Below are 10,005 nucleotides of genomic sequence, written 5' to 3' on the forward strand. Positions count from 1 at the left end.
GGTACCTGCTTTAAAAAGAGAACCAAGTGTTGCCTGCTTAAAATGAGATTCTGAAGTATATGTAGACAGGAAAGCATGGTGTGGGGATCTTTTGGGGTTTAGAAAGAGAAGAGGATAAAAGATGGAAGAAAACGAAATATTTAGAATAGTTGCTATTTTTATTTTTAATAAGCAAAAATGATTCTCGCATCTTTGTTCATTTGAAGAAGTGAAAAGTCTGTATCATAAACTATCATCAAGAATTTATATTTCTTTTTGTATAGAGAAGAGGCAATGTTGCATAGTGGATAGTGCATGCACATTGAAGGCAGAAGGACCTGGATTCAAGTGTCACCTCTGATATATACAGTCTGTGGAACCCTGAATAAGTTTCAGTTTTCTTTATGTTCTAGGCAACTCTCTAAGAATTTAAGTTAAAGATAAATTACTGAACTGCGTTAGTAGAGGGAGTTTCACCTGTAAGTTCCCTGTACTGAAGAAATCACTGACCCAGTTCTCACTCAGTATTTCATCCAGATCTCGAATTTCATTGTTGTGAATGTTTCCTCTGCTGTTAGATTACTGTCCCCTCCACACCAAGGTACAAGATCTTTAAGATTTGCTTTGGCCCAAACAATAGTTAACATTAGCAAAACTGAGTATTTTAGTACAATCATGCAAACAACTATTATATCATTTGATGGAGAAAAGCCTTTTTAACAATTTAGCATTTGCCCCAGAGCAGTTACTGTTCCCCTGGCATGGGGGCCAGCGATTTCATCCTAGAACATGGACCTACCTGTGTGTGGGACTCTTGGTGCCTTTGGTGGCCACACTGGAATTCAAATGTCATCACCAGAAAGAGATGGAAGTTTTTTTTTTGAAGGACGTTGCTTAGGATGATTCTATAAATCATTTATACAGTATTGGGAAATCAATGTCAGGTGGAAACCTGTGAGTTTTTGTTGTGGGAAAGTTTCTACATAATTGGGGTTCCAGAGTTCAAATACATTGTTAATATTCATGAGGGTGAGTCTGTAGGATGGGAGTTAGTCCTCCATTTGATAGATCACTTGGTTAAAAATGATGGAAAGGACCCTGAAATCACCTGCTTAATTAATGACACTTGGATTCTCATCATGCCTGCATGAACGCAGATGACTTGAATCCGTCCAAATGCCAGACTGCTATTTCTCAAGTGTCATATTCAATAGAAATAAATATAATCTGAATAGGAATTTCCCTGATGATTTGAAAATAATTCTGAGTCTATAAAGCCTGAAACTCAAGCAGTAAAGAACTAGTTGAAATCTGAGACAATCATCCTCTCTGCTAACTTACATAGCTGAGCCTTGGTGGGGTCAATTACCCATTTGATAATGGTGTTCCAGCAACTGGGACAAAATAAGATCATAGCTTAACCCTGAGCAGTGATGTGTTTGAATATCTTGCATATACTTACTCTTCGAGGAATCCTGAAATTGTCATAGGAAACTCATGTAAAACTATGAGTTTCCACAATGGTATCACAAATGGGTGTGCGTGATACCCAGTCCGCAGTGCGATGCAAGATTACAACCACATCTGGGCCCAGTGTTTTGAAATTATATTGGAACTGTCATGCTGTAATTATCCACCAGCAGGATGGAATAAGAACAGAAACTTATTAATCAGCTACATGAAAACAGGTCCATCTAAGGTGTTAAAGGTCAAATTTTTATGTGAACAAAAATGTAACACCCGATACAATAGTAGAATCTAATGGGAAGAACCATATCTGCCCTACAGAACCTACAGATTTGTAGAGCATTATCTTCTTCTTCATCAAGGTAACTGGGTTCACTCTCAGTAATAGGAAGAAAAAACCTATAAAAACATGCCTGAATCATGCTCATAATGAGGCTACTCAGCAACTCCAAAATGTAGCATCAGTTATTTGTTGAGGTGGATTAGAGAACTTCCAGATCTTGCCTGGACTTTTACCAACAGAACCTGCTGGCTCCAAGGTTCCACTACAGCTAGGCAGGGTTTGGGGGAGATTAGACTTAACTCCTGGTCTTGTGCAAAGTCAGCTAACTGTACTGAGTCAGTCTGAGTGACTCTATTTAAAAAATCTGGTTTAAACATTGAGTGAATGTACAAAAAGCCAGCAGGAGATGGCAGCCAGCATGTTCAATGATGTCATCTCCCTGTGACAGTATAGTAAGGGAGGAGCTGAGTTGACATTAACCCTATCTCCTCTTAATTATGTATACCAATTAAAATACTTTCCCCCTTATATGTAGGTTGTTTATTCCTGTTTATAAAAAAGCAATGCATATTTGAATGGGACAGCTGTACTACAACTCCATGCTGCCTTGGTGTGCTGAATAAAATCCTTTTAACTTTCTTTTCCTGAGTTTGCCTCATTTAATCAGGGAAAGGCTTGTATTAAGATTTATTTTTACTATTTGGTGAATGAGGAAGGAGGGCCATTCACTCATGTAACCCTCATGGAGAAAGAACCTACTTTGCCTCCCCATTGGCATTTACATTTGTCTAATCATGGTTGAGAGAGACTCCCCTGGTAGTTAATCAGTCATGAAATGATCAGAGAATTAAACTCAAGGATTAGGAGGCATAGGTCCTGAACAATAAGTTTGTTTCTTTCTCATTTGTATATGAAAAAAAAGTGGCATGCAGAAGATATAGGGAGGAGAAATGGTCTTGCCTGATGCGAGAGTGTTGCCACAAGGCAAGGAGGTACTGGCATCCATAAGGGATTAGGAAGAAGCAAGTCCTCTATCAACACCTATTTAGGCAAGCTGATAAAGCTTGGGATGGAGTTGCTGGTTCATCTGGAAATATTGAAATCTCTAGTGGTAGGACTTAGTTCAGACTGAACTCAATACTTAGATAATTGTGGAAAACAAATTTGGCCAGGTAATATACAGGAACCTTGATTATTGTCATCTGTGCATGATAAAACAAAATAAAACCAAACTTGAAAGACAAGAGCCTCAGCAAATAGATTTGCTGTTGGTTGGAACTTTGAAACCAAAACTGTCCCTCTGTATTATGAAAGCAGAATTTACGATTTCAAAGAGAATCATATATATGCCTGAAAGGTTCAGAACCGCAGGATATAAGGAATTCTCTAGGTGCAAAGATCCAACATCAGAGCCAAACTCAGATGGAAAATGTTTCTTTTCAAACAGAACACAATGAGAAAACTAAGCCAAGAGGATCCCATCCTAGATAGAGACTAGGATTGTCCTCCCAGCCTTTCCCCAGATGTACAAGGGAACACAATGGGAAAACTAAACCAAGAGGATCCCATCCTAGATAGAGACTAGGATTGTCCTCCCAGCCTTTCCCCAGATGTACAAGCTTTCGTCCGTTAATCACACAAGGTCACCTTCCCTCCAAGTGGCTTGTGGCAATTACCAGCATCAGCCATACCTGTGGGGTCCATGAATCTATTATTATAGCCCTATTCACGGTAAAATATATGGTTCAGGGGTACAATTTGGTCATTATCTTCCCCTGAATAGACAACTGTTACAGTGTTGTCCTTCCTATGGGCTATGACTTCTGCAGCCTTTGGAATATCATCTGGCTTCCGTTTTACCCAAACCTTAGCTCCCAAATTTATTCTATCAATGGAGCAAGCCCCTTTTGCCCCTCTAGTAGTTATTTTGGGAAGAGGGTCAGTTTTCACAAAGGGTATTTTTTCACAGGGGATAATAATCACTTGAACTATCCTATCATTTCTACAAAATTGTACAGGTTTTTCACCCAAATTCTGGAGTGTCACAACAATTTCTTTTTGATAATTAGGACCTATCACTCCAGCCAATACATGTACTCCTTGAGCTGCTAATCCTGGTTTAGGTAATATCCATCCAAAATGATTCTTGGGGATTCTCATACATACTCCAGTAGGGATTTTTCTTATCTCTTTCCTATTCAACCTAAAATTCTCTATACAATGTAAATCATATCCTGCCGAACCAGGTGTTCCTGGACATGGTAGTGGGACATCTTCCCTCACAGTCCAAAATTCAATATTTTGGATCTCACATGTTTGCTATTCTCTAATCTGCAGATTTGGGGTCATCATTCTGGCTAGAGGTGTACTCCCCCCCCAAGGGCCTATTATTCAAATTATGTAAGGCAATAGACAAATTATCCTTCCAATGTCAATACGAATTATTAGAGCTTAATTTTCTCAGCTGTTCTTTCAACGATCCATTCATTCTTTCAATTAGCCCAGATGCTTGTGGGTAATATGGAATATGATATATCCATTCTATATTATTCAACACACAATGTCTTTTCATTTCTTTGCCCTTGAAATGTGACCCATTGTCACTTTGAATCTGCATTGGGGTTCCATAGTATAAACTTACAATATCTGGGGTTTTACAGGTGTTTTTTTGAATTGCGTCCTTATAAGGACAAGCCACTAGTACACCTGAATAGGTGTCAACACATGTACATACATATTTACATCCTTTATCCTGGGGTAGTGGGCCAATATAATCTATCTGCCAAATTTGGGCTGGAATTTTTCCCCTCGCTATTTCTCCAGTTACTATCCTAGGAAGAGTTCGTTCTTTTTCTAATTGGCATATACAATACCCCTCTGTTATTTGTTTTAACAACGCATGAGAGATAGTGATACCTTGATCCTGTGCCCATCGGTGGGTGGCCTGGACCCTTAAATAGCTGGCAGTCTGGTGGACCCATCTTGCTAAGGCTGGGTCATCAGTTGGAGTTGGAGTAGGGCCAATACATTCAGTGGCAATCTTTGCTAGTCGATCCACGTGTGCATTGTACTCACGTTCTGGTGCGGTCAGGGTCGCGTAAGCATCAACATGAAAAACTGACAAATCCGTAACCAAAGACATGTGCCATATATTTACCCATAACTCTTTATCCCAAACTTGTTTGCCATGAATCTCCCAATTCTGATTCCTCCATATAGGCATCCAAGTAGCTAATCCATTAGCTACTGCCCATGAGTCAGTAAATATACGACACTGTCCTCCTTTCTCCGTTCTGATGGCCTGATGCACTGCCATCAGTTCAGCATATTGGCTACTTCCACCTATCCCAGAACTTTCCAGAATTCACCTAGTACAGGGGTTTTAGGCTACTGCTTTCCAATGTCTCTTCTGTCCTAAATATTTTGCTGTCCTGTCAGTAAACTAAGCATGTTTCTTCTCTTCTACATTTAGTCCATCATATCCATTATTCCATTTCACTAATGATGGCACCATCTGTTGCTTAGATTCAAGAGGTTTTTTATTCCTCTCAGTGTCAATGTTTGCCACAGATTCATATAAAGCAGAAACTACTTTTGCCTGCTCTGGACCTATTCTGAATATACCACTTCCATTTGATTATGCTTGCCTCTTGTGCATGTCCAATTCTGTGAGAAGCTGGGGTACTCATTTCCCAAGTCATAATTGGAATTCCAGGCCTTAATATCACTTCATGACCCAGAGTTAGTTGCTCAGTTTCTACTAAAGCCCAATATGCAGCTAACAGCTGCTTCTCAAAAGGTGTATATTGCACTCCAGATGAGGGCAGTTTCCTTGATCAAAAGCCTAAAGGTACACTTTGGCTCTGTTGTTTTTGCCACAGACTCCAATTTGCATAGTCATCTTGTACAGTCACTTGTAACTCCACTGGCCCATTTTGCATAGGCTACAAGTCCAGAGCTGATTGTATAGCGGCCTTTGCTTCCTCAAAAGCTCTACTTTGTTCAAGGCCCCAATTAAATTCATAGTTCTTTCTGGTGACTTTATACAAGGGTTTTAAAATCTGTCCCAAATGCGGGATGTGGTGTCTCCAATAACCAAATAGCCCTATGAACTTTTGGGCCTCTTTCTTGTTAGTAGGGGTGGGAAAATCCTGGATTTTTTGTCGAGCTTGTGGGAGAATTTCTCCCACAAGTTCTTATTTCCCTATCTCTCCTGTTATCGAGTCCTTTATCTCAGCACATTCTGTACAATTCATTGGTTGGAATGCCATCTATCATTTCAAAACCTACACCTGCTCTCAATAGAGCAGTGAGCATTTCTTTTCTTGTCACTCTATTTTGGCACCAAGTTTGCTGGCTATTCACCCTTCTCTCTCGAGGAGATCTATCCCTTCCCCAGTATCCTAAGTCATGTAACTGTAAAATCTTATTTATCTGTAAGATGTAAGATGGCTGTAAGATGGCTCCCTACTTCCCCAAGTAACAGATTCAAAATTAGTTGTTTATAAGCAGGGGGAGCTGTCCTGATTATTAAATTCCTATGAGGGATTCCTATGGGATCATTGTAATATTTGTCTGCAGTTCCTATCATGATAGCAGTCTTCATTACCTCCTCCTTTAGTCTTGTGATACAATATTTAAGTGAATACTAGGGTCTGTGCTCAGTGGGCCACATAGAATCAGGAGCATATCTCTCATTGCATCCCGCAGCAGCTAACGCCAACAGAGTAGTCCTGCTAGCATCATCTCCTCGCTGATGATGTTCCCTAAAAGCTTGCTGAACTAGAGGATCGTGGCTAATACCTATGAATCTCATACAGTCCATCTTATCTACTAATATTCCACTGGCCCCTTGATCACTGAGTCTTACCATCCAAGATATTAATGTTTCTCCTACTCTTTGGCTTAATATACTCAAAATATCTGTGACTTCTTGCTGTGAGAAATCTTCCTGAATTTCCCTCGTAACTAAATTGCTACCTCGGGTTTCTGTCCTCCTCCTTTCTATGGGATGAATGCTTGTCTGACTATTTAACCATCTCCCATTCTCTGTGCGAGGGACATCCTGAACCCTAGTAGCATTTTGTGCCTCAGCCCCTACCATTGTCTCATTTCCCCCCCACTTGCTTCCCCTGCCACCAAGGCAAGGACAAAGCAGGCAGTCAGGCTTGGTCCGGGCTGAGTTGGGATGCACTCTTGGCTTATTTGGCCTCCTGTTGCTCCTAGCCACATTAATAGAAAAGTTCTCATTTGAGTCAGTACGTTCTTGAGCAGCAGTTTGTTCTCCTGCTATCTGAGATTCCCCTTCTTGCCGTGGGGTAGGAGTGCCCCCATCTCTTTCACTTAATCTCAATCTTTCATATACTAGCCAGTAGGCTAATAACACTATCCAGCTTTGCTTAGATAGTGATGCCCCTGACTGAATCCCAACCTCTTGTAAACACCTTTCCAAATCCTTAGGGTCTCCTCTCCGTAGCCTTGGTTCCCAGTTTTCACAGGGTCCGGCTTTTTTTTTTTTTTTGCCAATTCCTTTGCTAGGGAGGAATAAAATGGATCCTCCCACCCTGGGATATTCATCTCTTCCTCTGAAGTTCTTCTGCTTCTGAATAGAGCTCTTATACCTAGGGATCCCATCCATGTCATCGCCAAATGTATTATGAAGGCAGAATTTATGATTTCAAAGAGAATCATATATATGCCTGAAAGGTTTGGAACTGCAGGATATAAGGAATTCTCTAGGTAGAAGGCAGAAGAACTAAAGCATGTATTTAAACTCCACAGTAACAGACCCACAAACCAGCGTCTGCATTTTGATATTTTGATCAAAAGCTTCCAGGCCCAATAAGTCTGCCTCACAAGAGTAACCAGGAGGCCACAGAGAAGCATGATGGTATAAAGCAAAATCGTGTACATGCTTCTCCTCTACAGTAAGAAGATTACCCACTAGCCTCAAGTCCTTGCTCAGTACTCCTCGCTCCACACGTGGGTCAGCTCTGCTACCGGCAGCTCCTGCGTCAGCTTTGGCTGTAGGTGTCTCTGGCTCCAATGGAAAGGAAAAAAGGGATCTTCAAGCCATCTTCTCCCCTCTTATAGAGTTTTTGACATCATCAAATGCCGCCTGAATGACTAGGGCCAATTGGTTCTTGAGTTGGCCCCTTCCCCTAGGTTAACACCCAATAGGGCGTGGCTCTGGAGTCAACACTTCCCCTCAGCCAGCCCCATGAATCATCACACAGGAAGTTCTCTGCTCCCAGGCATGGGCCTCTGGGCTTCCTGCCCTGGAAGAGGTCACACAGGAAGTTCTCTGCTCCCAGGCACAGGCCTCTGGGCTTCCTCCCCCGGAAGAGAAGCTGTAGACCCAGAACCCAGCAAGGCTCAATGAGATAAACTGAGTCACTCAAAGAAAACAAAGGCCACTCTGGCCACACCCTCATTACCATGCCTGTGAAATCAGAATTTCTCAAAAAAAGATGCCACCATTAAAAACTACTTTGGTAAGGAATAACCAGAGAAGGAAGTAAAGATTTGGTAGCCTCCTGTAAAGAGGTGAGTAGGAACACAGAGGAGGGCCAAAAGGATGAAAAGGGAGATTAAAAAAGAGCAATGAAACAAACAAAAAGAACTAAAACAAAATGAAATCAAAATAAAAGAGGGCTTCCCATTGTTAAAACTGCAGAGAATAACAGGTCCCTTGGGGAAAAGTGAGACTTGGACTTGAACACTCTTAAGATTCCTTTATTAATGCCTATCTTTGCCCCTCATTCCACCTCATTGTGTGGGAGGGACATGTTACATAAATTTATTTGGCTCATTAGGATCTGATGGGGGATTCCAACTGAAAAGTTCTCTAGAGAATGTAAAGTCTTGTTTACCTTGGAGAACTTTGAAGGGGAACACCTAATTATCCATAAAAGCTGTTGTGATATAGCACAGAAAGATAATTTAGAAGGGTAGGGAAGATTAATGAAATCTTAGAAAACAGTTCTTCCAGCAGCTAGTAATTTTAAATAGGGATTTACTTTTACTGATTTGTGATTAGACTTTCAGCAAAACATAAGGAGAAAAACTGTGAGATTCTTTCCTTTTCTCTGCCTTCACAATCCTGGCAAAGTTGAAGATTGAAGAGATAAAGATGAATACAAAATGGAAAGAATTTATTTTTCTTTTTTTCACTCCTGGTTTGTAGGAATTTATAGGATTTTAAACTAATTGGACACTAAAAATTTGTAGCTGAAATGTAATATCTTGACTGTAAATTTCCAAATTATGGTTTACAGATTTTCCTAACCCCTAAAATGTCTATGAATTTTTTGAGGTTTGCAGCTGAGATGAAGATGTGAATATAGCATACATTAACATTCTGTGTTCAAAGGACCATTTAAAGGACATATCCCAATCCTTAGAGCCTCCTGGGCTCCAAAATAAAGGAGATGAGTTTGAGACTGCTGGTGCAGTTTAAGGGTGCAGGGAACCCAAAGCTATCAAGGTACAGGGCCGAGTCATCTGGAAAGAATTTGAAGACTCAAGCAGTCTTCTAGTCAAGTGGCAAAAAGTTTATTAGAACACTCATAAAGTAGGCATAGTTCCTCAGGGAACTCACATCTTAATGGGGGGTGGGGAATTCTAAAGCTCGTATATGCAAAACTTGGTGTACTGTGTGCCAACTATGCTAATTAAGTGGTGTGATGTGGGATCAAGGAGTGGTCAGCTCCTACAGGAATGTACATACAATTCCTGTACCTTGGGTCCAGGCATCATTCACTACTGGCATGGCTGTCTTGTTTGTACAAGATAGCCTTAGGAGTTGACGTCAATACCTTGACCTCTGAATTGTATACTGTAACTGCGAGAATTAGTGTATGATAATCCTGCTGGTACAAGATAGTAAATTCTACAGAGGTCAGCTTGTTCTTGTAATGGGGAATTTGCCTCACTGGAACCATTCATGAGTTATTCCCAGAGAAATTGTCTTTGGGCTGGGGAGAGATATGGTCCTAGGACTGGGGTCTGAGCACCTCATCACTGCCACCATGAATCTTTAAACATCAGTTAACTGAAAGCAGTGGGCTCTAAGATTTGAGATGCTGGCAGCTTATAGCAGTTGGGAAAATTTGAGAAAATTAGTGATTGTAAGTTCAAATTTTATTTGGTTGAATTTTTTTCTGAAACTACATTATGATACAGTTTCATTTAAAGCGAGCTGTTCTATTGTGATAATTGTGGTAAATCAGAATTTAATGTAAAATATATTTGATATTTGCCATTAAAAGATACAC

General features: G+C 40.5%; 1 pseudogene; it reads left to right on the top strand.

Moving 5' to 3' along the window:
* Positions 1 to 679: 679 nt before the first annotated feature.
* LOC118842458 lies at positions 680 to 1,831 on the top strand (annotated as a pseudogene).
* Positions 1,832 to 10,005: the final 8,174 nt, after the last annotated feature.

Source organism: Trichosurus vulpecula, chromosome 3 (assembly GCF_011100635.1).
Source record: "Trichosurus vulpecula isolate mTriVul1 chromosome 3, mTriVul1.pri, whole genome shotgun sequence".
In the NCBI taxonomy this organism is placed as follows: domain Eukaryota; kingdom Metazoa; phylum Chordata; class Mammalia; order Diprotodontia; family Phalangeridae; genus Trichosurus; species Trichosurus vulpecula.